Source organism: Pseudophryne corroboree, chromosome 3, assembly GCF_028390025.1.
Source record: "Pseudophryne corroboree isolate aPseCor3 chromosome 3, aPseCor3.hap2, whole genome shotgun sequence".
NCBI lineage: Eukaryota > Metazoa > Chordata > Amphibia > Anura > Myobatrachidae > Pseudophryne > Pseudophryne corroboree.
Genome location: NC_086446.1, coordinates 480,139,399 through 480,166,833, shown reverse-complemented (window position 1 = coordinate 480,166,833; position 27,435 = coordinate 480,139,399). Strand labels below are relative to the sequence as shown.

Here is a 27,435-nt window from a genome sequence, read left to right as displayed (position 1 = left end):
GCGCCAAGTAAATTTGCTATGCAGTTAGGTATTTTACTCACGGCATTACGAGGTTTTTTCTTCGTTCTGGTGATCGTAATGTGATTGACAGGAAGTGGGTGTTTCTGGGCGGAAACTGGCCGTTTTATGGGTGTGTGCGAAAAAACGCTACCGTTTCTGGGAAAAACGCGGAAGTGGCTGGAGAAACGGAGGAGTGTCTGGGCGAACGCTGGGTGTGTTTGTGACGTCAAACCAGGAACGAAACTGACTGAACTGATCGCAGATGCCGAGTAAGTCTGGAGCTACTCAGAAACTGCTAAGAAGTGTCTATTCGCAATTCTGCTAATCTTTCGTTCGCAATTTTGATAAGCTAAGATTCACTCCCAGTAGGCGGCGGCTTAGCGTGTGCAAAGCTGCTAAAAGCAGCTTGCGAGCGAACAACTCGGAATGACCCCCAAAGTTATAAAAAAATATTGTATCAAATGATCTTCAGACTGTGTGTATAAGGTGTATATGAAACATAAATGCATTCTGTGCTTAGACTTGGGTCCTATAGCCAGACTTGGGTCCTATAGCCATGATATCTCATTATGGTATGCATTTATTCCAAAATACGGAAAAATCTAAGATCTAAAATACTTCTGGTCCCAAGCATTTTGGATATGGGATATTCAACCTGTATGAGAAATAAAGGCTATTCCAAGCATCAGATTGCCAAGAAATGGAAGATTTCATACTGCCTTGATAGAAGAGGGAAAAGTGTATATACTGTAACCAGAGCAGAAAAAGAAGCAGTGCCAAATGCATAACTGTGTAAAAGGATAGGTCTGCAGTTTGTGAACCAGATGCTTTACAAGACTGGAGGTGATGGCTACCTTAAATAGTGTCTGTCACATATACCCCTTTCACACTGCCAATGCCGGATCCCACCTGGGAATTGGAAACTGGTCCTTCCCAGGTGGGATTCGGCATTGGACCCCAACAGCTGGGTTCCCGACCGGGCAATAAGCCGAGTCGGTTGCCACAGCGGCAGGGGGCGGAACTGGGAGATGAGCTCATCTCCGCGCCGCCTCTCCCTATTGTAGTGAACAGGTATCCATTCACGCTGCCACTGACCCTGTATTCAACCCGGGACACTGCTTTATTCTCGGGTTGAATCACCGGGTCAGACGACCCAGGAATTCGACCATGGCCCTTTCACACCGACCCGTGTTATTTGTGCAGTGTAAAAGGGTTCATACTAATGTCATCTGCAACAGTAAAAAGATTACTAGAGGCATTATATGCAGGGGGTTCACTACGGCTGGCCGGCGGTCGGGCTCCCGGCGACCAGCATCCCGGCGCCGGGAGCCCGACCGCCGGCTTACCGACAGCGTGGCGAGCGCAAATGAGCCCCTTGCGGGCTCGCTGCGCTCGCCACGCTACGGGCACGGTGGCGCGCTACGCGCGCCACACTATTTTATTCTCCCTCTATGGGGGTCGTGGACCCCCACGAGGGAAAATAAGTGTCGGTATGCCGGCTGTCGGGCTCCCGGCGCCGGTATACTGAGTGCCGGGAGCCCGACCGCCGGCATACAGAAGACCACCCATATGCAGGGTTGGGGGAAAAAAATCCATATTTAAAACTGGCAAATAGGGGAAAAAATGGGCAAAAGTACACAAGACTATGGAGGGTGGATGACTGGAAAATAGTATTATTGACAGATAGGTCAGTTTGGGATATTTGGCTCAAAGGGAAGATGTAGAGCAAATAAAAATTGCCCTACAAACCAGTTGCACCTCTAGGAATAACTAATGGTAGTCAGGGGTACATATTGTCCCCAAATATCTTCAAAAACAGACAGTCTGATGAATACAATATATATATATACCTATAAATATATACACTGTATATATATATATATATATATACATACACACACACATACTGTATATAAGTGTTTGTAGATTGTCAATGTATTTACAGTAAGTAAAGGGTAAATTCAATTGTACCTTCATAAATAAAATCGGATTATAAATGCCTACAGGTAAATCCTTTTCTCGTAGTACATAAGGGATATTGGGGACAGAATTAGTATGATGGGGTATAGACGGGTCCAAAGGAGCCAGTGCATTTTTAATTTTTTCAACTGGGTATGCTGGCTCCTCCCCTCTAGGCCTCCTCCTACAGGTTAGTTATAGGTAAAACAGTGCCCGAAGGAGAATTACATACTTGAGAGAAGGAACATAACAACAATAATGGTGGTGAGAATTATACACCAGCATACCATAACATAACTAGGCCAGCAATGTCTGACAACAGTAACAGCAACAGCTGAACAAGTAACACAGAACAGAGAACCTGCAGAAAGTAACCGCACAGAGGCGGGCGCCCAATATCCCTTATGGACTACGAGAAAAGGATTTACCAGTAGGTATTTAAAATCCTATTTTCTCTAGCATCCATAAGGGATATTGGGGACAGAATTAGTACGATGGTGATGTCCCAAAGCTTCCAAAACGGGCGGGAATGTGCGGAGACTGCTGCAGTACCGCCTGCCCAAACTGAATATCCTCTTTGGCCAGGGTATCAAATTTGTATGATTTCACAAAAGTGTTCTTCCCAACCAGGTAGCAGCTCGGCATAGTTGCAAGATCGAGATTCCACGGGCAGCCGCCCAGGAAGACCCCACCGATCTAGTAGAGTGGGCCTTCAGAGACTTAGGAATAGGTAAGTCTGCCGACACATAGGCCTGTTGGATAGTAAGCCTAATCCAACGAGCTATGGACTGCTTTGAAGCAGGACAACCCTTCTTATGCGCATCATACAGCACGAACAAGGAATCCGTCTTCCTGACCCGAGCTGTGAGTTTGACATAGATCTTCAAAGCGCGCACCACATCCAAAGACCCCGGAGGAGCCAAAGCGTCAGAACAAGACGTAACCACAATAGGTTGATTCAGAAGGAAAGCGAAGACAACCTTCGTGAGGAACTGTTGTCTAGTTCGGAGCTCCGCTCTGTCCTCGTAAAAGACCAAGTAGGGACTTTTACACAATAAGGCCCCCAATTCTGAAACACGTCTAGCAGAAGCCAGGGCCAACAACATCACTGTCTTCCATGTGAGGTACTTGTCTTCTACTGTCATCAGAGGCTCACACCAGGAGGACTGTAGAAATTGCAACACTACATCCAAAGCCCAGTGTGCTGTAGGCGGAACAAAGGGAGGTTGTACGTGGAGCACCCCTTGTAAGAAGGTCTGAACTTCTGGCAACACAACCAATTTCTTCTGAAAGAAAAATGAAAGAGTTGAAATCTGGACCTTAACGGAACCCAGACATAAGCCTTTACCAAGTGAAACTCCGCAGGCGGATACGTGCGTTCCTCGCACCAAGATACGTATCTCCTCCAGATATGATGATAATGTTTTGACGTCACAGGTTTTCTGGCTTGCAACATAGTGGCAATGACCTTTTTGGAAAACCCTTTGTGAGCTAGGATATTCCGCTCAACTTCCATGCCGTTAAACAAAGCCACCGTAAGTCCGGGTAGACGAATGGTCCTTGCTGAAGAAGATCCTCTTAGCGGCAGAGGCCAAGGGTCTTCTATGGACATGTCCAGAAGAGTTGCGTACCACGCCCTTCGGGGCCAATCCGGTGCTTGGACTCTGTGATGTCTGATCCGTTGGAGCACCCTTGTGATCAACAGGATCGGAGGAAATAGGTAGACCAGCCGGTAAGGCCAAGGTGACGTCAGTGCATCCACTGCACTCGTCTGAGGGTCCCTGGTTCAAAATGGGTCTCACAGACCCGTCTGGTTTTGGTACTACAAACATACTGGAGTAGCAACCTTGTCCTTGTTGTAGCAGGGGTACTGGAACAATGACCTGGGACTGGACCAACTTGTCGATGGGCAGTAGTAGTGTAACACGCATATTTTCCAAAGCCTGATTTGAAAAATCGTTAGGAAGAAGCCCTGTCAAACTCCAGCTTGTAACCCTGAGAGATAAGGTCCCTTACCCAAGCACCTTAGCAGGAACCGTCCCAGATGTAGTGACATAATCGAGCTCCTACCACAAGATCCCCTCAGGATGGGTGGGCACCGTCATGCTGAAGTCTTAGCAGAAGCTTTTGAAATCAAGAATATTACTTAGAGAAAACATACAAACTCCACACATTATGAGTCGCTGTGCGTGCGAATACACGCAGCATGCACAGGATATATGGTAGCCTACGCATTCACACAGACAAGCCACAAGGATATATTCAACAGATATTTCATACTTCATACCACACACAAATTAAACATGTCAAGCACTAGACATTATAAGGTTTTAAATTATATAATGGAGTATAATGTCATGTATGTGTATTGTTGGAGCAGAGCAAGATGGACATGTCGTGCTTAGTATCAAAATGATCAGAGGAATGTGTAGATTAATTTGGTGCCTGTGGTTAAGTTGTAGCACATTGCAATGAGTAGTTATAATTAAATGTAGGAATATAAAGTCACTCTTATTAGAACAAAAGACATCCTGCTTCTTTAAGGCTGGACATTGCTTGCATATGAACTGACCAATGACTCATCATGAATGAGAAAGTTCCCACTCCTGGACCAATAACAGAAGACATGTACTCCCCCAACATACACAGTGTATAGCTAATTGCAGACTCTCAAGAAGTCTCTGTTTTGCTGTTACTCTGCTACTGTGAGCATTGAGAGAGAGGGAGAGATTGAGGAGATGGAGCGTAGAGACATTAAGGGAAATGGTATCGTATGCTGGCTGTGGCTGTGATTGTAACTATTGATTCTTGATAATAATCAGATAATACGGAGATCTTAGTTGCGTATATCTGCAGATATAGGGTTAAGCCCACAGGCCGATCGACAAGGCTTCTCCGTCACTGGGGGTCCCTAATACTAGGTATGGGTCCGGGGTGCAGGACCCCACCATGCCGGCACAGGTCGGCTACCCCAGGTCAGCACACAGGTGAAAATTAATAAGGGTTAATAAGAAGCACAGAAGTGCTATATAAGTAAACTGTGATTAAAAAACAAAAATATATACAAAGTGATATATATTTTTGTTTTTTAATCACACTTCACTTATATAGCACTTCTGTGCTTCTTATTAACCCTTACTAATTTTCACCTGTGTGCTGACCTGGGGTAGCCGACCTGTGCCGGCATGGTGGGGTCCTGCACCCCAGACCCATACCTACTATTAGGGACCCCCAGTGACGGAGAAGCCTTGTCGATCGGCCTGGGGGCTTAACCCTATATCTGCAGATATACGCAACTAAGATCTCCGTATTATCTGATTATTATGTAGTATTATTACTCACTCAGTGTTCATTAGGGAACACAAATTGTTTTTTCTTACACAGAATTACCCCTCCCTTTTAGTACCTGACTGATATTACATCTGATTGAGCAGCTTTCCAATATTTGTGCAACTATTGATTCTTGCTTCCTATGTAATTGTTAATATATACCATATATATACTGTACATGTGATATATTGTTTACATATCCTTTTCATATCAAATATATACATCAATGAGCTTTGGAACTCATACAAATGTGTGCGTGTACTTGTTTTCTCTTAAGGGATGTAATGTTTGTGACGTACAGTGCACTTTTATCGTATATGGTAATAAGATGCGCCTTGCGTCCGCAACATATATTAGCGCTGGCATTTTAAATAATTATTAGAAATATATCTGACTCTTACAAGCTGAACTGGTGATCTGGTCCTGAAAGCTGGCATCGGCTGGTTTCTTAGGCGTACCTCTGGAGCCTCTAGATCGAAATCTGGAGGACCAAAAGGACTGAGTAGATGGTCCCAGGTAGGTACATCTAGCAGGCGGAACTCCTGAAGGGAGAAACGTGGATTTCCCAGCAGTAGCTTTGGAGATCCATGCGTCCAATTCACCTCCAAAGAGCCATTCACCTGTGAAGGGAAGAGATTCCACATTGTGTTTGGAGTCGGCGTCTGCAATCCACTGACGCAACCATATGGCTCTGCGTGCAGACACAGCCATAGCAGTGGTCCTAGCATTAATATTGCCAATCTCTTTAAGTCACAGAGGACTCTTGCCGTGTCCTGAATATGTTTTAGGAAAGTTACATTAGTAACCAAGGTCATATCCCCTGAAAGGCCCTCCTGAATCTGAGTAGCCCATGTATGAATGGCATGCATCAACCAGCAACCCGCAATGACCGGCCTTTGAGCTACACCTGCAGCAGTGTAGACAGATTTTAGAGAGGTCTCTATTTTCCTATCCCTCGGGTCCTTTACCATAAAAAAAAGCCCGTAGCAGGGAGGACCGCCTTTTTAGAAAGCCGAGAGACTGAGACGACTACTGCTGGACATTCTTCCCAGGATTTCCTGCCTTCAGGGGCAAATGGAAAGGTATTTAAAAACCTTTTGGACACCTGATATTTTTTTATCTGGATTTTTCCAGGCTAATTTAAATAAATCATCCAATTCTTTAGAATCAGGGAAGGTGACAGACAGTTTGTCTTGTGGGAGGAAAAATGACTGCTGATTAGTAGCGTCCTCCAGGGGGAGCTTTAACACATCCTGAATAGCCATTATAAGGGTTTCAATACCCTGTGTAGGAGTGGAGTCCCCGCTTATGGGGTCCACATCATTCCAATCATCCTGTATATCATCATCAGTATCTGATAAAAGTACAGGTAAAGCACGTTTTTGTGCACCTGTAGTGGACAGGGGGGGGATGTTTAGCAGCTAGATATGCCACTGCTTGTTGCAGTTCCTGAGTTTTATTGGCATCAGCAGTGACTTGAGATGCCATATCAGACATCATAGTTTTGATAGTCCCCAGCCAGGAGGGCTCTGGACTCTCCCCCACATTGTTATCAGCATTTTGTGATGACTGACTACATTGCTCACATGATATTGAGTCAGATGAGCTGGGCGAAAATCTAGCATTACACACACTGTATAACTTCTGTTTTACCATTGTGAAAATAAAAAATAGGATTTTAATTACCTACCAGTAAATCCTTTTCTCGTAGTCCGTAGAGGATGCTGGGGTCCACATTAGTACCATGGGGTATAGACGGGTCCACCAGGACCCGTTTGAGAGTGTGGGCTGGCTCCTCCCTCTATGCCACTTTTACCAGACTCAGTCTAGAAACTGTGCCCGAGGAGACGGACATCTTTGAGAGAAGGACTATACACAGATAGTGGTAGCTTGAAACGCAGCAACAGTACTTAACCAAGAAACAAGGCAGTACGTAACTAAGAACAAAGTTGTACTGAACCAGATAACCACTGCAGGATAACGAAGCGCTGGGCGGGCGCCCAGCATCCTCTACGGACTACGAGAAAAGGATTTACCAGTAGGTAAATTAAAATCCTATATTCATTTACGTCCTAGAGGATGCTGGGGTCAACATTAGTACCATGGGGATGTACCAAAGCTCCCAGAACGGGAGGGAGAGCGCGGAGGCTCCTGCAGAACTGATTGACCAAACTTTAGGTCCTCAGAGGCCAAAGTATCGAACTTGTAGAACTTAGCAAACCTGTTCGACCCTGACCAAGTAGCCGCTCGGCAAAGTTGTAAAGCCGAGACACCCCGGGCAGCCGCCCAGGAAGACCCCAACTTACGAGTAGAGTGGGCCTTAACCGATTTCGGACACGGCAATCCTGCCGTAGAATATGCATGCTGGATAGTGAACCTGATCCAGCGAGAAATCATCTGCTTCGAAACAGGACAACCAATTTTCTTGGGATCATACAGGACAAACAGAGAGTCCGATTTTCTGTGACGAGCAGTCCTCTTCACATAGATCCTCAAAGCCCTCACAGAATCCAAGGACTTTGATGTAATTGAGGAGTCAGTAGTCACTGGCACCATAATAGGTTGGTTGATATGAAAAAGAGACACAACCTTTGGAAGGAACTGCTGACGCGTCCTGAGCTCAGCTCTATCTTCATGGAAGAATAGGGGCTTTTACAGGACAAAGCCCCCAATTCAGACACACGTGGAGCAGAAGTTAAGGCCAACAAAGTGACAGCTTTCCACGCGAGAAACTTAACCTCAGCCTCCTGTAAAGGCTCAAACCAATCTGATTGCAGGAACTGCAACACCACGTTAAGATCCCAGGGTGCCGTCGGCACCACAAAGGGAGGTTGGATGTGCAGAACCCCTTTCAAAAAGGTCTGAACCTCAGGTAGGGCAGCCAATTGTTTCTGGAAGAAAATGGATAAGGCCGAAATCTGGACCTTTATGGATCCCAAACGCAGACCCACATCCACACCCTGCTTGCAGGAAGAGGAGAAACCGTCCAAGTTGAAACCCCACCTCGTCGATGGTAATGTTTAGACGAATGCGATGGTAATGTTTAGACGAAACCCCTTTCCTAGCCTGTATCAGGATAGGAATAACCTTGCTTGGAATACCCTTTCGAACTAAGATCTGGCATTCAACCGCCATGCCGTCAAACGTAGCCGCGGTAAGTCCTGAAAAAGCGAATGGCCCCTGTAGCAGAGGGTCCTCGCGAAGAGGAAGAGGCCATGGTTCTTCCAGCAGAAGGTCCAGAAGATCCGCATATCAAGCTCGCCTTGGCCAGTCCGGAGCAATGAGAATTGCATGAACACTTGTTCTCTTGATGAGCTTTAGAATTCTTGGAATGAGTTGAAGTGGAAGGAACACATACACTGACTTGAACACCCACGGAGTTACCAGGGCATCCACCGCCACTGCTTGTGGGTCTCTCGACCTGGAACAGTACCTACGAAGTTTCTTGTTGAGACGGGAGGCCATCATGTCTATTTGAGGCACGCCCCAACGACTGGTCACGTCTGTGAACACCTCAGGATGGAAGCCCCATTCTCCTGGATGGAGATCGTGTCTGCTGAGGAAGTCTGCTTCCCAGTTGTTCACTCATGGAAGGAAGATCGCTGACAGCACCAACGCGTGCCTTTCTGTCCAGAGGAGGATTCTTGTCACCTATGACATTGCAGCTCTGCTCATTGTTCCTCCCTGTCGGTTTATGTAGGCTACCGTCGTTACATTGTACGACTGTACTTGAATGGCCCGATCTTGTAGAAGATGAGCCGCTTGGAGAAGACCGTTGTACACGGCTCTTAATTCCAGAATGTTTGTTGGAAGAATGGCTTCCTGATTTGACCATCTTCCCTGGAAGGTTCCCCCTGGGTGACCGCTCCCCAACCTCTGAGACTTGCATCCGTGGTCAGAAGGATCCAGTTCTGAATTCCGAATCTGCGGCCCTCCAGAAGGTGAGCAATTTGCAGCCACCAGAGGAGCGAAATCCTTGCCTTCAGTGAGAGACGTATCCTCTGGTGCATGTGCAGATGAGATCCCGACCATTTGTCTAGGAGATCCATCTGGAAGGGTCGAGCATGGAATCTTCTGTACTGTAGAGCCTCGAAGGAGGCAACCATCTTCCCCAGAAGGCGGATCCACTGATGAACCGATACCCGGGCAGGCTTCAAGACATCCCGGACCATAGATTGTATCACCAACGCTTTCTCCATTGGAAGAAACATCCTCTGCACTTCCGTGTCGAGGATCATCCCCAGGAAAGACAATATCCTTGTCGGCTCCAAATGTGATTTCGGAAGGTTCAGGATCCAACCGTGATTCCTGAGCAGTTGAGTCGTAAGAGCAATGGACTGCAACAACCTCTCCCTGGACACTGCCTTTATCAGCAGATCGTACAGGAATGGAATTATGTTCACTCCTTGCCTGCGGAGGAGAACCATCATCTCTGCCATCACCTTGGTGAACACCCTCGGTGCCGCGGAGAGACCGAATGGCAGTGCCTGGAACTGAAAGTGATTGTCTAACAGTGTGAATCGGAGATAAGCCTGATGTGGCTGCCAAATTGGAATGTGGAGGTACGCATCCTTGATATCCAGGGATACCAGAAACTCCCCCTCCTCCAGACCTGAGATCACCGCTCTCAGAGATTCCATTTTGAATTTTAACTCCCTCAGATAGGGGTTTAACGATTTCAAATTCAAAATTGGCCTGACCGAACCATCCGGTTTCGGTACCACGAAAAGGTTCGAATAGTAGCCCTTGTTTTGCATATGAGGTGGAACTGGGACAATGACCTGTGACCCTTCCAATTTTTGGATGGCTTCCTGTAGGATAGCCCTGTCTGCCAGCAAAGCTGGTAAAGCCTGATTTGAGAATCGGTGAGGCGGGAGTTCTTGAAATTCCAGCCTGTACCCCTGGGATACAATATCCTGTACCCAGGGGTCCAGGCTGGACCCCTGGGTCCACCCAGACGTGGCTGAACCTTCTGAGCCTCGCCCCCACCGGTCCTTCCTCCAGGCCGCGCGGTCCACCGTCATGCTGAGGATTTTGATGTACCAGAAACAGGCTTCTGGTCCTGGGAGCCCGCAGTAGCAGGTCTTTTGGATTTTGCCCGACCTCCTCTAAAGAAGGTGTTAGGCGGCTTGTTCTTTCTTGTTTTAGGTGTCCGAAAGGATTGTGACGCAGCTGAAGAAAAAGGTTTCTTCGTAGCAGGCACAGCTGACGGAAGAAAAGGTGACTTACCCGCGGTTGCCGTGGAAATCCACGCATCTAGCGCTTCCCCAAATAGGGACCTGACCTGTGTAGGGTAGGTTCTTTGCGCCTCCCCTGGATTCCGTGTCGGCAGACCATTGGCGCAGCCAGAGTCCTCTACGAGCTGAGACAGACATGGAAGATATCCTTGCAGCCATCGAACCCAGGTCTTTCATGGATTCCACCATAAATCCCGCAGAATCCTGTATGTTACGTAAGAACAATTCAACATCACTTTTATCCATTGTTTCCAATTCCTCAAGTAACGTGCCAGACGAATTTACTATAGCTTTAGAGATCCATGCACAGGCAATAGAAGGCCCTAGTATCGCCCCTGAAGCCATGTATATGGATTTGAGCGTAGTGTCAATTTTGCGATCAGCCGGTTCTTTCAACACGGTAGATCCCGGGACAGGTAAAACCACCTTCTTTGCCAGTCTGGACACAGATGCGTCAACTATGGGTGGGTTTTCCCATTTCTTTCTATCCTCCTCAGGGAAGGGGAACGCAAAAAGAACCTTTCTGGGAATCTGGAATTTTTCTCCGGGTTTTCCCAGGCTCTCTCAAATATAGCGTTTAACTCCTTAGACGCAGGGAAGGTTAGCAAGGCTTTCTTATTATCCGTGAAGTAAGCCTCCTCAACCTACTCAGATAATGCGTAAGCAATATTCAACACATCTCTAATGGCTTCAATCATCAACTGCACCCCTTTTGCAAGAGATGCCGCCTCCCCACAGCACGTCAGAGTCTGTATCCGTGACATCTTGCATAATCTGGGCAAGAGCACGCTTGAATGCCAGGGGGCCCTGAAGGTATGCAGTCTCATTCTGTGCTACCCTAGTAGAAATCTGAGAGATCATACCCCTAATAGAGGTTAACCACTCAGGCTCTTTTACCGGAATCTGTGCTAAAACAGTGCAATCCTGATTACATGGAATGGGAACATCCTGAGAGGACATATCCTCTGCAGCATATGACACAGAGTCCCTAGATATGGCTTTTAGGGGACAACAGACACCCCACACACACACACACACACACACACACACACACACACACACACACACACACACGTAGATGGCAGACAGAGTTTTCCCCCAAGAATGCCAAGAGAGACAGAGATTGGAGCCAACCCACACACAGCGCTTTTTGGATAGAGAACAGCAACTAACCAGTGCTTACTGTGCACATTAATAGGTTACACAGTATGTGCACAGCCTCCCCACCATCTACAACCCCCTGGTACCGTACAAGATAGCTGGAGTTGATGAGGAAGTACAGCTCTCCCTTTCAGCGTCTCTGCAGGCAGGGAAAATGCAGCTGAACGCTGCTGGGTCCGCTCTGAGAAGCTCCGCCCCCTTTCATGGCGCTGCTTCCCGCTCTCTGTTTGAATTATACTTGCCTGAGGTATGTGCTGGCAGTGATCCGGGGTCCCTGACAGGCTTGCCGACCAGTGTAGGGTGTAGGCGCTGGCTCAGGGTTCCCCTCACAGCGCCGCACCATGTACCGCTGAGCCCTGGAGCGCAATTCGTACTGAGCTCCCTACCCTGTTGCGGCCATTTTTACACCGGCTTCATGCTTGCTTAGTCCCACGAAGCAGGGAGGCTGTTGCCAGCAGCCTCCCTGTGCCTAAACTCTATTTAAAATAATAAGACTAGAGAAACTCCTATGGAGCTCCCCTAGCTGTGACCGGCTCCTCCGGGCACATTTTCTAAACTGAGTCTGGTAGGAGGGGCATAGAGGGAGGAGCCAGCCCACACTCTCAAACTCTTAAAGTGCCAATGGCTCCTGGTGGACCCATCTATACCCCATGGTACTAATGTGGACCCCAGCATCCACTAGGACGTAAGAGAAAAAGGTACAATACACATAAAATACAGCCTGAAACACAATACAAACCTGCCCCATTGCACGTCAGAGGAGACACGGGAGAGAGGACACCAGCGCACCCAGCGCTGCACAGCCCCAGTGAGGCTGTCAGCGTTTTATACAAACATATAAACAGGGAGTCTGTCTAAAGAAAAATCCCTCAGAGGGATGATATTTGTGCACAATATCTCTCCCCCTCTACACCCGGTACCAATGATCCAGCATGTGACCGTTATGGAGGAGCTGTGTGAGGCTGCTGCTTATGCAGAGGAAGGCGCCAAAATGCAGATGAGCCCGCTCTGATGTAGCTCCGCCCCCCGCAATGGCGCCAGAGCTACTGTGTATTTTTTTTATACTGGCCAGGTCTCCTAACTATGTTAGTAACCTCACATAAATGCTTGGTACCATGTAATAAGCCAGTCTCACGAAGGGATCAAAGCGGGTCCACCCCAGGAGGGACCCATACGCTTTTGTCGCACAGGGAACCAGGGGACCTCGGTGTGTACTCACCACGGATGATCACCTTCAGGCAGCGTTAGGGGTGTGCGGCATGCTGCGGCTGCGAAAGCCAAGGTGCCATGCCCCACTGAACAAACAGCCCCTCAGGACGGTGGTCCTGCAGTGGGGAAGCGGCTCTGCACCTCAAGAGGCCGGTGGCCGTCCTCCCCTAAATCCCACGGTGTAGGTATGCTGTTGCCCAAACAGCATACCGAAAGAAATAAAAGTTTAAAAGAAATTGAAGAAAACTCTGGAGCTAGCAGAGTGTGCATCCTCTCCTGAGGGCACTTTTTTCTGAACTGAGCTGTAGGAGGAGGCATAGAGGGGAGGAGCCAGCACACCCAGTGGAAGAAATTTAAAGTCCACTGGCTCCTTTGGACCCGTCTATACCCCCATCGTACTTATTCTGTCCCCAATATCCCTTATGGATGTTAGAGAAACAATAAAAAACCAAAATCTTTTGGAAAACCAGGAAATTTCTGTCATTCCAAACTTTTTGCATGCTACTGAACCTCCGCTGCTCAGACAAGAGCTAAACTGTGATTAAAAAGTAGAGGGCATTGCAGTAGTCCAAACATTAAGATACAAATGGATGTATTAGTGCAAGAAGATTTTCTGATGTAACCAAAGCTTGAAACTGTCTGACAACTGATTAAGTATCAAGCCACAATGAAGAACACCTCCAAGATTCCTCACATGGTCAGTTATGCAACTCCATAAAAACCACCCCCTTAGCTACCTCTCTGTCATCGCCCAGGACATTTTCTAAACATTTCTGAGACCGTGAATCTCCCATGCATGCCAATCACATTTTTTTATCTGTTTTGGCTATTTATTTATTTTGACAATTAAAAAAATGGCACTTTATCATAAAACTTCAATCCCCACACAGTCTCATAACAAATTTTAAGGGTATGCACATTGTAAAGCCCCCCCCCCCTCCCCAAATAATAAATAAATAGTGTTTATTACCATATCCATACCACAGATCAGCCAGACCCGGAACTACATGAAAAGGTTTGTGAGCAGGTTGTATGTTTCCCAATGGACACAGAAGTACAGAATAAACTCTGTCTAAAAGCTGCAAATTTCTCAATAAGCATACAGATGCAGCACAGCACATCACATACTCAGATTGGCCCTAGCAGCTTCATAACAGAGTCCAGGAAGTTGACCCTGGCCTAGTCACTCCCATAAACACTCTGGAAAGCTGTCCAGCTCTGCCCACTCCCTGCTTCCAAATGGCCAAAGCATGTCAATCAGGATGCACCTTAGGGGGCACTGCATGTGACAGCACAGTACGGATGGGGTAATGCACGGTGGCAACTGGTGGGAACCCAAGGGGTCACATGCACTGAGCTGGAATAACGAGGTGCCACAAACTCTGCCTGTCTCCTTCGGCCAGTTGTTCCTCCACCCCTGCATGCAGCAAACGCCTACCATGGGATGCGGCTGCTATGGGGCAGCTGCGTGCCTTCTCTGCATGTCGGCTGATTTGCTGGTTCATGCCCGGTGCCCTCCTGTTCTGCAGCACTTAACCACATTGAGAATGCATCCTTCTGCCCTGGAGCTCAAGAGTGGATGATGGCTGCTAGGCCGTGATTATGATGTGCTGAGAGGAACATGAGTTGTGACACCTAACCTATACACTGTACCTACATATGTGTTGAGAAATTCTACGTGGGATTTCCTTTGTTGCTGGCCTTATGCGAGGACGTTCCTCTAAAAAACCTGCAGCTATTCCTCCTCTGACTGCTGAGTTTCATACTCTTTTTAGAGCCACCTCCTCATTTGTCCCTTCTGGTTCTGGGTCTCCACCAATGGCCTCGGTAAGCTCTGATGGCTGCTCTACTCCTAAACACTGCTCCCCTCATCTACCCTAATTGTGTCTAGTTGTAAAGCGCAACGGATTTTGCTGCGCTATATAAGAAACTGTTAATAAATAAATAAATAAATAAATAATACCCCTAGCGTCCAAGACTGGGAACTCGGAGGTGAGATTCTAAACCTGCGGTCTCTTCCAATTAGGCAGGACATACAACAAGACCACCAGCTCCTGGAACAGACGATACAAGACACAGTTAAGACTTACATAGAGTCCATCCAATCAGTTCTTACTCAAGTGGTGGATCAGGTAGTGCCATTGGAGCAACATAAGGTAGTGACCGACTCCAAACTTACTGGTCTTGATGCTGCATTTCAACAACAATCCTGTTTGCCGATTGATATGAAAATAGATAGGGGGAAGGGGAGAATGGATGTCTTCTGCACTAGTCACAGATGGATTAGCTTTTCATTGGATTATAGATTATGATTTCCCCATTTTACATATGTAATATAATTTATTCTTGGTCATGCATTCGGGGTGCTGCCATAGACAATGAGGTAGACAGTAACAAAGTGAAAGGAATCTTTCCTTTCATTTTTTTACTGATTGATATGAAACCATGGATTTATGATCTGGATAACAGGGGACGTTGAAACTATTTGAGTATTAGGGATGTGCCGGACGATGTCTCGCAGCAAGGTTTAGTGGATGTCTTAACAAAGAACTTTAATGAACTGCTGGGAGCAGACCCTAACTCTTTGATTCAGTTTGATAGTGCACAGGCTTTGCACCCCAAAGGTATACCCTCAGAGCGACCCTGGGACATTATGTCATCTTAATTATTATACGATTAAGGAGGAGATCAAGAAAAAGACACTTCAGCCTAAGGAGATAGACTTTAATGGAAATCCGGTTCAAGTCTTCCAAGACCTTTCCTGGAACATGCTGCAGCAGCTACGCATGCTCCGACCACTCACTGCCACACTTTGGAACGTCATCATGTGATTTTTCTTTGCTGCCTGTTCTGCAGGGCAGCTTTTCCTGTTGCACTTATGCTGAGAAGCTGATGCATGGACATCGCCATGTTGGATCTAGTCAGCTAACCGCATATCCTCCAATCAAAGCGCTCCTTGCCTCAGCTGACATTGGCAGCCAGTCTGTGAACTGCAACTCCTATACATTCCTTCTTGTACTCCAACTCACTGCCAGAGCAATTAGTTACATTGCTAATCCTTGGCTTCTGTTTGCAGCAATTCACATTGCTCTTCCTGGCTCCAGGTAGTAGGAAGACTACAGTTCTTAGTTTACTAGAGTTCCTTGCATTGCTGAGTCCCCTGCCTTCCAAAGCCACAGATTTCACCAGAGTTCCTTATGCACTAAATAAGTAAAATGTATGTAATTGAAACAATAGATTATCTGTTACCTGTCCCTCAGCTCAGAGCAGACTTTAGCTGCAGCCGACTAATTGCAGAACTACTCAGTACATTCAAGTTCTCAGCCTGCAGTAATCTTCAGCCTTGTTCAAGCGTCTGCTTCTTAGTTTGCTGTGACTCCTTCCTGATTACTCAACCACCTGTGAGCATCATCTGATTTCCCCAGAGTCTCTTGCCTGTTAGTTTCAAGTAGTACAGAATTCATATCAGACCTGTTACCAGTTGCTTCCAGCCCTTGGCTTAGTACACTTTTCATCCACATGCAGTGTTTTACAAGCAAGCAGTGGTTTTGGTGTGGTAGACTCATAAGTGTGTTATCAGGGGCAGATGCATTCACTAGGGAACATTTCTTGCTCAATGCAGAGAGGCTTTGCTCTCCAAAATAAATCTGCTAGGACAGGCTCATCAGAGTGCTTCTGCTCCTGAAACTTTAGTGGACTAAGCCTTCCCTTAATACCATGGTTAATGATGGGGTTACCGCTCACTGCTGCTGCTATCTGGTACTCCTGCTGGTGCACTGACGCGTTTCCACCTCTATCTGGGGTCTTTTTCAAGGTATCACCTTATTCACCTTGAAAAAGACCCCAGATAGGGGCGGAAATGCGTCGGTGCACGAGTTCCAGATAACAGCAGCAGTGAGCGGTACCTGTTCCATCTAAACCGGGATTTGAGGGAATATCCGTGGATTCCATGACAAAAAACAAGTGCTTGTGAGAACTGTTTGGCCACAGTTCTTACCTATTTGGTAATTATTCACTGCTCTTTTTGACTATGGATCCCTGTTGTATTTGAATACTGCCTATTAATATTGATATTGTTTACTATAGGTGTATGTGATTATAATTAAAAACTGTACTTCACTATATTATTTCCATCTCTATCTCGTTTATGATGGTATATCTGTGAATTGGGGACACATCTGTACAGTGCATCAAGATCGAGGACATATTGAAGAGCGCCCACTTAGTTTGCTCTCCATCTACATTCTATATTGTCACTTTTTGGTGAAGGGTGGAGGAAACCTTCCAGGGGAGTGGGATTTAGTGGCTGCTCTGTTGCGCACTAAGGAAGTAATTCAGGCCTGATCACTAGGCTCCGTTTTTGCACAGCGAGCGATCAGGTCTGTACTGCGCATGCACCGCAATACGCCGGCGCGTCGGACGAGTGCACTTGGCATCGGCGCATAGCGACGGGATGGTGTGAAAAAAACGTTTGCACGGAGATTGACAGGAAGAGGGCGTTTGTGGGTGGCAACTGACCATTTTGTAGGAGTGTCCGGGAAAACACAGGAGTGACCAGGTGTTTTGAAGGAGGGTTTCTGACGTCAGCTCCGGCCCCGATCATCGCAGCAGCTGAGTAAGTCCTTGGCAGTGCAGAGACTGCACAAACTGATGTTTGTGCAGGTCTCCAATGAATGCGATCGAACTCCAGCACAAAGGTAATACCCTCCCTCTGTAGGCGGCGACTACTTGATCGCAGGGATGCAAAAAAACGCACCCTAGCAATCAGGTTTGAATTTAGCCCCTAAGTTATTCTAATCTTTCTGTGTGATCATCCTACCTTTTGGCTCATAAACAGCCACCATTCCCTATGCCACACCAGGCCACCGGCCACCACTCGAAGCATCCCACGCTCCAGCAGACTGGTAGTGCACAGTCAACCAGAAAATAAAACCAAAGAATGAACACACTACACAACCAAGCCCCACATCACAAACTATATCACCAAATGGAAACGGAGCATCAATAGGCCTCCCCCACCACAGAGAGTGCCGACCATCCACAGGGCTCAAATGCGGGGCGGAGCTTCACCAAACTCCACCAGCAAACAGACATTCCAGTTCCATACAACAGGCCAAAGCATCACCCAAAAAGACCAAAAATTAAGACAAAAGGCCGGCTTAAAAACCAGCAGCCAAAAGGCATGCAGAACATTGTAACAACAATACAACACCAAAAAGTGAATCTAGAAAGGAAACGACATGAAAATTCCAAAAACCGCAAAGTGAAAAAAACCAATAGAAAAAAGTTGAAAAAATTCCCTATAAAAATGGGGACCTCGGGCAAATACGTAAAAACTACTTCAAAAACAGTCAAAAACGCTCCTAGGGCAACAGTCTCAAGGCTACACATTAATTCAGTTGTCTTTAATATATAAATCTTAAAGACAACAATAATATATAAATATACTAGTGGCAAGGCTGATTATTATGGAGGTGGATCAGAGGAGATGGATTAACAGAAAGCAACACAGATGTAATCAATGAAGGAATCATTAGTGATAATTGATCCAGCCAGCAGGTATAAAAATGGATCCATATGGACAGATGACAATCTTTGATAAAGCTCCTTTATAAAGCAAAACACATTAGGGAATACCGGGGATCATAGTTCTTTAAATTAGACCCTGCATACAGCAGCTACAGAGGAAGTTGAGCAGCATACAGTACCTGGGATACGGAGATGCCTGTTCTTGCACAATAGATAGCGGTGAACAGACGGGAGGCGGAGACACTTCCGGCAGAGTTGAAAGACAATAGCCGGCAACAAGCGGAGGACAAGTGTTCCAGCCCCGCCTCTCAAAGCTCCTAACACTCAGGTGTAAGTGAATAATTGTGGGTCTCTACAAAACTTTTATTCATTTTTGAAAGACTGTGGGCCTAATTCAGTATGGATCGTAGATGTGCGAAAAAATGCACATCTACAATCCATTACTGTGACATGCGGGAGGACGCCCAGCACAGGGGAAGTCCGCCCTGCATGCTGGATCCAGCCCCCCTTCAAACATGCGAAAGTATCGCACGGCGGCAATGCTTTTGCATGTTTAGGGTAGCCCCCTGACTACGCAGCCTATCTGCTTAGGCAGACGCTTACCTGCCATGTTTTGGGTCACAACGGCTGCATGTGATGTCATGCAGCCACTGCGGACCACCCCGCAAACGGTCCGGACATGTCTGCATTGTCTAGACTGCGCCCCAAAAATGCTCCAGCAACGCCCCCTACCCGCCAACGCCTCTGCCTGTAAATCAGAGGTGTTTACAGATGTGAGATGCCATCGCACACTTCACGGGGATTCAGCATGCGAACACTGTTGCTGAATTAGGCCCTGTGTTTATTGCACCATTGGCCTGGAGTGAAGGTACTTGACCTTGAACAATTTCCCTGGAACTCTGATACAGGCTGAGACAGTCAGTATGGTTTTTAATTACTTTTTATAACCTACATCAATTAACCTAATTTTTGCATGGCTAATACGGTTGATCCACCTCCTAGGGCAAATTTGCACAGTGATTGTTGAGAACAACCCTATTTATAGTTTTGAGTGTGATAAAATGTTATGATTTTGAATATTCACTGAATATATAAAAACATAAAAATACAAAATCATGAGTTTGTAATTGTGAGTTCACCCAAATCAGCGTGCATTCAGGTACAACAGCACAAGATTTTTCAACTATTGTTTAAGTTGCTTTGTGTAGACAGAAAAAGTAATTTATGCAATCACAGGCATAATTTAACCTTGCAGCTAATTGCAAAAGCTATATTAATATATCATAGTGACATTAAGTGGAGACTAGCGCCTGAACAAAAAAGGGTTTGTTGTGGTTCTATATTTGATAAAGAACCATGATATATCGATGGACTGCCCCCAACCCCCAAAAGTGATGCCCAAAAAGGAAAATGTGTGTTCAACAAAATGTATTGGCCCTGTGTCATCTATGGCAAACACAACATAACCACCAAAATATTCAGCAGGTAGCTGCAATATGAAATAGACAGAACAAACATTAGTAGTAGTCAGCTGAACAATGCATAGCTAAAGATAGGTGTGCAGGAACTAAGAGCAGTCCATCAGATGTCCAGCTGTTGCCGATCCAGCCAGAATACAGCCTTCCTGGAAGTAGCAAAGAACTTTGTTTCACCATCAGCTACAACACATTGTTTGGAAGGGAATATCACCGCATAAGGCAGCTGCAAATCCTCAGGCACCTCTTTATCAGAAGAAACTGCACAAGGCTTATTTGTACATCTAAGGCAAAATCAGGAAACACAGTGATTCATTGGTTTAGGTCTCTCAAGTGGACCAACAATAAAGTCACCTCCTTGATAGGGACCTGGTGGACACCCAGTGATCTTGTTCCACTGCAAAGTGTTCAGTGAAAGCATCTCTGGCATATATTAGTCAACCTCTTCCCCAGAAAAGCCTCAGGATGCAAACTCTCTTCTTTTTCTGGCAAACCAAGAAAGCGCTAGTTTTTGCGGCATAGACGACCTTCCGTTTCTGATATTTTACTTAGCGCCACAGTCGAGTATACAGCTTCTCAATCAGCACATTCATAGGGGACTGAGGGGCAGATTTATTAAGCCTGGTAAAGTGATAAAGTGGAAGGTGATAACGCACCAGCCAATCAGCTCCAAACTTCCATGTTTCAGGCTGGGTTTGAAAAATGACAGTTTGGAGCCGATTGGCTGGTGCGTTATCACCTTCCACTTTATCGCTTCAGCAGGTTTAATAAATCTGCCCCTAAGTATCCTCTAGTATGCAAACCTCATCTTCTGCCAATCTAAAGGCACAGATTCACCTACAACTCTCCCAGCTTACCAGTAACATGTTATCAGTTCCACACTGCAAACTCTGTCCTTTCCACCTTTGGGCTTCCTTGGGCACTTATCTACTGTCCATTGGAATCTGAGCTCCATGATTTATGACTGGCTATACAGCGGGCCCTGCCCATATTAAACTATACAGCACTGCCATGACTGTGTGAGTGCATTAAATTGTCTTTTGCCATTCACCGACACATATTGCTATAGAGTTGGTGCCTATTTTTACCTTTTGCCCTCTCGCTTCATATACTCACTACACCACTGATGGAGTTTAGTGCATCTTATCATATTTATAACAAGATCAAATTAGTTTCTACTAATGCAGCCAATCAGATGCAAGGTTTTAGACTGGTCTAAACTGAGATCTTATTTCTTGCTGTACAATAGAATGCTGTGTCTTATGCTACTAAGAATTACATTAAAAGTCATCTTAAGCAGTCAATTTTCATTATTACTTTAACTAGATGGCATTTGATAACACTGAGGCTGACCAGAAGAGCTTACAATTAACAAGATACCAAGTAAACGTCACTTTTTCTTTTTCAGATGTCAAGCAGAGCACATCCCTGCAGAACAATATGTGTTTTGGGAAAATAAAACCCTGTTTACACAAAATGAACTGAAATACTTTTCTAAAGACAAAATACAAGCAAGGATTTAATTATCAACTCTATTTCAAGACCAAATAGAATCTGCATCTTAAAAACAAAGCAAATGGGATAAAAAGAGAGAGAGAGAAAGGGCTGGAGAATGTGTGCAATATTTTATAAGGACTTAGTCATGTGTTCGCCTGCTCGCTTACAGCGCCCAGATGGTCTTTGAAGTCTGATGTTCCCACTTTGTAATCCACAATAACAAAATATCCACTTTTTCCCTCCTCTGGTCTGTAAACATTTAAAACTGTCTTAACATTTTTTCTTTCAAGATTGTCATTTTGAAACAGTTTGCTCTTACAGAATGACCGCATGAAAAAATAAAAAGTAGGGAATAAAAAAAAAAAAAAAAAATATGTGGTTCGCTGCCAATCCCCTATTCGCCCCTCAAAAAGTAAAGAACAGAAAAGATTTTTTTTTTTTTTTAAAAAGAAACAAAAAACACAAAGTAACAGAGAAATTACTTTAGCTATGTGATGAGAGCAACATGCAAATTTAGCAATATTTAACAGCGGTGACAGGAGGAGGCAATCAAAAACCAGATGTATGGTATCTGGGCGTGCCAATAGAGCAGCCATGAATCAAATGACTAAGGGGGCTGTTGGATGTAAAACGCGCAAAGCTGAACTAACGCTGAACTGTGCTGGGTAAAGAATATTCCATTACAACAAGCTACAATTTGACATACTTTATTAAAGCCTTTCTTCTTTTAATCTGGCCAGGAGGCTCTTCTTTTTTGGCATTGTGGTATATAAAATATTCTTTCGTTTCCCAGGAAAGTCTGGCCCACCAACAATGTATTGACATAAATCATGAGGACTGGAGCCAGGGAGCGAGAGTTTATAGGGAGGCACGACAAAACAAATAAATAAATAGATGAGTAAATAAAAAGATCTAAATTAATAAGGCAGGGAGTAATTATCCGTTGTCAACACACCAACTTTTCCTGTACTGTCAGATAGAATGGAGGCCCTAACAGCAAAGCATTAGATCTTGGAAAGGAAAACAAGTCATTATCATTAAAATGTCATCATGCGGGAGAGGTACAATTTATTGTACAGTACTGTCCACTGGAAAATAGTTCAACCTTCTCTCTCTCTTTTTTTTTTTTTTAAACGTGGCAAAAGGTTTGCTTAATGTTGAGCAACATTTAACAACCAGATCTACGACATCACATAATTGCTTCTTCCATATGGGTCAGTAAGTGACTCATATACCTCATATGGCCTAACAGAGGAGAAAGGGGATGTAGGAGGGATCCCAGAGAAACAAATGATTTCTTATTCATGAAAATGAACAAACTGTACAAACATGCTACAAAGATACCAAATGTACTACTATAAGCCTTATTGCTAATATAATAACATTACATTCAATGGTAATATTGTGTCAATAAGTATCAGGAATTTCATGCTAAGCAGTGTACATTTACTAATACACAGGAAACAGTCTGTTCACTTATATGCTTTACTGTGCATTCATGGAAAATGTATTTTCTATTTTATGACATATGTGCAAAACAGTATTATCTGCTGGCCATTACAGCCTCTTGCATCCATTATGTTTTCACTGGGATAGTCAATTAAGACAAAACAGGTGACCAGTTTTTATAATGAGTTTACAGAGGGGAGACTTAATGTGCGTACGCACGGTGAGATTTATCCTTGCGATTTTGACTATATAGCCAAAATCGCAAGGAAAGTTAGTGCAAATCGCAAGGTGTTAGGCAGCTTGCAATACCGATGCACACTCCCGCGGTGTCGATATTGCAAGGAAAGAGACTGTGCAGGCAAGTCAATCTTGACTATATAGTGTACTATCTAGTACATACAGTAGTATAGTCAAAATTGGCACTTAGTCAAAATCAGTGCTTCTGGGCTCTGGGGGAGTTCAAGGGAAATCGCATAGTCAAAATCTCACTGTGTGTATGCACCTGTACATCTAATTTCATAGATTGTGCTTATACTGTATAATTGACAGAACTGAGTCTTGAAATCACCAGCTGCATCACATGAGGGAATAGCATGACTGTGATGGGTCCACAGGCACGAAAGGGGCGACATCATAGGTCACTGACACGTGTAAGCCAGTGATTTATGCAGACATTAAGAGCCTGCTATTGAGTTTCTTACAGACTGATGTACACTCAGTAGCAAGGTGATCTGCGGAGTAGTTTAATCCCCCAGGCCTGCAGAACGCTCCTGACACATGGGCTGGGAAAGTCCAGACCTCCTGTCTCCAGCAGTCTGTGCAGATCCTTCAATCTCTCTCCCCTGGCAGGAGACTGGATACAGGGGCTTGTGTGTCAGTGAAAACATTTCCTAACTGCAAATTGAAGATTTCCTTTCCCTGTCCACAGGCCAAATACATAGGGGAAATGGCTCAATAACAGCACATGGAAACTAATAAAGAGAAACACCAACATGCTCCAATATTGACAGTTATAAGCTGAAGTGGAGACTAATACAGGTGACACAAACAAAGCAGAACATGCAGAAGGAATTTAATTGCTTTTTAAGGTTATAAACTAATGGGCGTCTATTGGAGCTATTCATTTGTTGCTCCGATCAGACGCCCATTACCCGCAGCACTCGCATTTCAGCTCACACTCCCTGGAAGTGACAAGGTGAAATGTACAAAAACTCTGCTGTTGGGGCTCCCAAACAGCACTTTTCCATTCACGCCCATTAGTTTATTCGTGTTTAGCTGCTTTAAGCGCCCATTAATCATTGCACCTTAAAAAACAATTGCATTCTGCCCGCGCGTTAACAATGACTCCTATTTATAAATCTGTGTTGAGCTATATGCAAGACTAGTATCTTATCTGTTCTGTCCTTTTTATTACACCCGGCACACCTTCTCAGACACATCCCTAGTTTTCAATGTCACTTTTGCATGTCCAACAGTCATTATACATTTCCCATATGTGCCTAGTCTTCCCACTCAAGGCTTACGCAGCTTGCATCCAAGCAGTTGTCAAATAAATGGTGCATAACCATGTAGTACAAAATACAGCTTGTTCTCCGCTGATGCAGGGACTGGAGTGAATGGCTGAAATACTCTCTGTAAAGACTGTGTCATACCCTTCAACTGTACCTTTTTGGCCGGCACAGTACCATTTTGTAATGGTCTGTACTGGCCATAAAGGGCTTTGTACCGGGTTTCGGTGTCTCCCAATCCTATTGATTACTATGGCCACGCCCCTTCCCTAATTTGTACCAATTTTTGGCACAGACATGTTGGAGGGTATGCTGTGTAGTATGTGTGCGCTTTATAACTAACTGCTAATAAACAAGTAATAATGAGGTGGTCATGCGGCCAAGCTCATAGGTATCATGCAGCAAACATCTTTTCTGGGGCCTACTAGTGAAAACTGGAGTGCAATTTACACTGAGCCCGATGTCAGTTGCTTCATCAGCAGCACAACAGGCTTACAGATAGCCACAGTAAAGCCAAGATGTTTTAGACAGAGGTTATGGTCTGCCTATCTGTAAAGTAGGTAGTTGAAGTGGGAAACTGCACATCAGGCTAAACCTTAAGCTGCATGCACACTATGAGATATTGCATACAATACTGAGGATATTGTATGTACACACAATTTTTCTTATGATGTGCGCTCCCGTGGACATCCAACATCTAACCTGCATGCAGTCTTGATGGTGCAATATCATGAGCTTTTTTTATAGTGTGAACATACAACCATACAATTTTAGGGCGTTGACGTCAGCCTGGACCGTCCTCACCTTCTTCTGCTTGTGCTCCCTTAAAAACAACTCCAGCCCCTTAAGATATAATTTCATCTTATCTTATTGTTTCATCGTATAGTGTGTATGTCCAACAGCGTACGTCGGGAAATTGTATACAATACCGCATGGGCGCACATCGTACTAGTGTCTACACAGCCTTAGATTTGAGTAACTCACTTGCAGTCTCCTAAATGACAGAACTGCTTCATGCAGATTAGAGAATTACAATCAAACCAATAAGTTATTTTGAAGGGTCATTATATAATGCTTACACAACTTGATGTCACACTTACGGCACAACACAAATACAGTGAAAGAGTGGGGTTGAATACGTAATTTACTGCATTACTCTCAGTTTCATGTCAATTTATTACTCTCTGGGTTTCACTGCTTACTTGGTCCTTTGAAGTGTTCTCTAGGCTGATGGTTTATCATAGTAACCATTACTATGCGCTGGCTTAAAGTTTCAAACTGTGAGGACAAGCATATAGCACCATCTACATATTATAAGTCGTCACTGCACACTCATAATGGAACTATCCTGTGATATCGCTGCAAAGTCTGAAAACAGTCTGATCACACAGATGAGATCATTATTAAGTATATTTATGAAGGACCACTATTGTGTGTGCAAACATCTTCATTAAGGCCCACATCAAGCCAGGATGTTTGATCCCACATTTGGCTAGACTGGACAGTGACGCTTTAGTGGATTAACTACTTTCATTATTCTTTGTAGATATACAAGTTCTTAAAAGAATGATGCACATTGAAATTTACTGGCTTGGACATGCCCTAATGCCACTTTTACTAAATAGATTTGTTTCATTCCAGCTTTCAGTTCACTGTATCTATGTAGTTAGCCCTAATGCAACAGTGTAGGATCACAACAGACAGAGCAGCCTAAAGAAAATCCCCTAACAAATTTACACTGGTAAAACATTTTATACTGCTTAAAAACACAATGGCTCTCATTTATTTAAAGTAGAATATATCCCCAAGTCATGAGGTTTTCTGTCTGTAAGGACCATGCCATGCATACTTTCTGGGAGCCACGTTTAGTAATTATACTGTACTTACATTATACTATTAGCATGACAAAGCTATAGTGGATGTCCTGCTATATCCAACACAGATGGGAAACCAATATACTGTACAGTATGTGTTATTACACGGTACAATCTCTAGCAGAGGGAGAAGCGGATTCAGTCACTGCATGATATTTAGCAGAACAAAATCTGATAACTTATCTGAATACATTAGTTTCATCCTATTTCTGCTGAGAACACACACTTATCACTGGAAATAGCACTATGCCTGCGTGACAGTTAAGACGCACCTCCCTACAATATTCCCTTTGTGAACGATGTAAAGTGTGTGTAGTGTGACATCCATTGGACCCACAGTTCACTTTCTGCGTTGGACAAACCCCTTTCCCCCTTCAGACAATAAACAGCACATTTGGCAAACAAAGAAACATCACAGAGACACGATTCAAAGCATCACAAAGAAGACCAAGGGAATTGTTTTGCTGTTAAACTAAGCAATGGACACAATTCAAAGTACCGTCATTAGAAAGTCTCAAGAAAAGCAGACAGTCATCCTGGTTCAAAGAGTGGGATTAGCAAATGCCAGGGAACAAGTGTTATGACTTCATTAATTCTTCCCAGAGATATCGGTCTCTGAACTGCTCTCTCTTATCTGACTTTACTTTGTGATCACATTACTGTAGCTTTTTACACACAACCCTGCCATAGGCTTAAATCTTCAAGGTTTATCCCTAATCTATGGGACAGATTAAGGGGTTCCCAAATTTATTTTGAAGATTGTCCTTTTTCAGACATTGCCGTTATGACTGGAAATCAGAGACTTTGAGGCTGACTCATTCTGTAAGTTAAGTGGCAAAGGGTATTGTAGGTAATTATAATCATCATCATTTTATAAACACAGTACTTATGCAAACTATCCATTCACGATTTGAAACACTTTTTTTTTTAAATGCTATAAAAAAAATAAAAAAAACATAACAAATGTGCATGCCAATTGCCAACACAGTGGCTAAAAAAACAGGCATCACAGAAGAGTTTCGGAAACAAATGTTCATTTCTGCAAAAAATAATGTGGACACAACCACTTCACCAATATGGGGGTAGAGCCATACATCTTGTGTAATTTAGTGGGAACCATTTACCACCAAAAGTAGATTTTAAATGAACTTAGAGATAGAGGATTTAGCTATCCTTTCCCTAATAAAGGACAGGGTATCCGCCCCTG

The 27,435-nt window shown here is 44.7% G+C and overlaps 1 protein-coding gene across 1 annotated transcript in view; it reads right to left on the bottom strand.

The window, feature by feature from the left end:
• CEP112 (centrosomal protein 112) overlaps positions 1-27,435 on the bottom strand; it is a 733,320-nt gene that overhangs the window by 549,229 nt on the left and 156,656 nt on the right. The window lies entirely within an intron of this gene.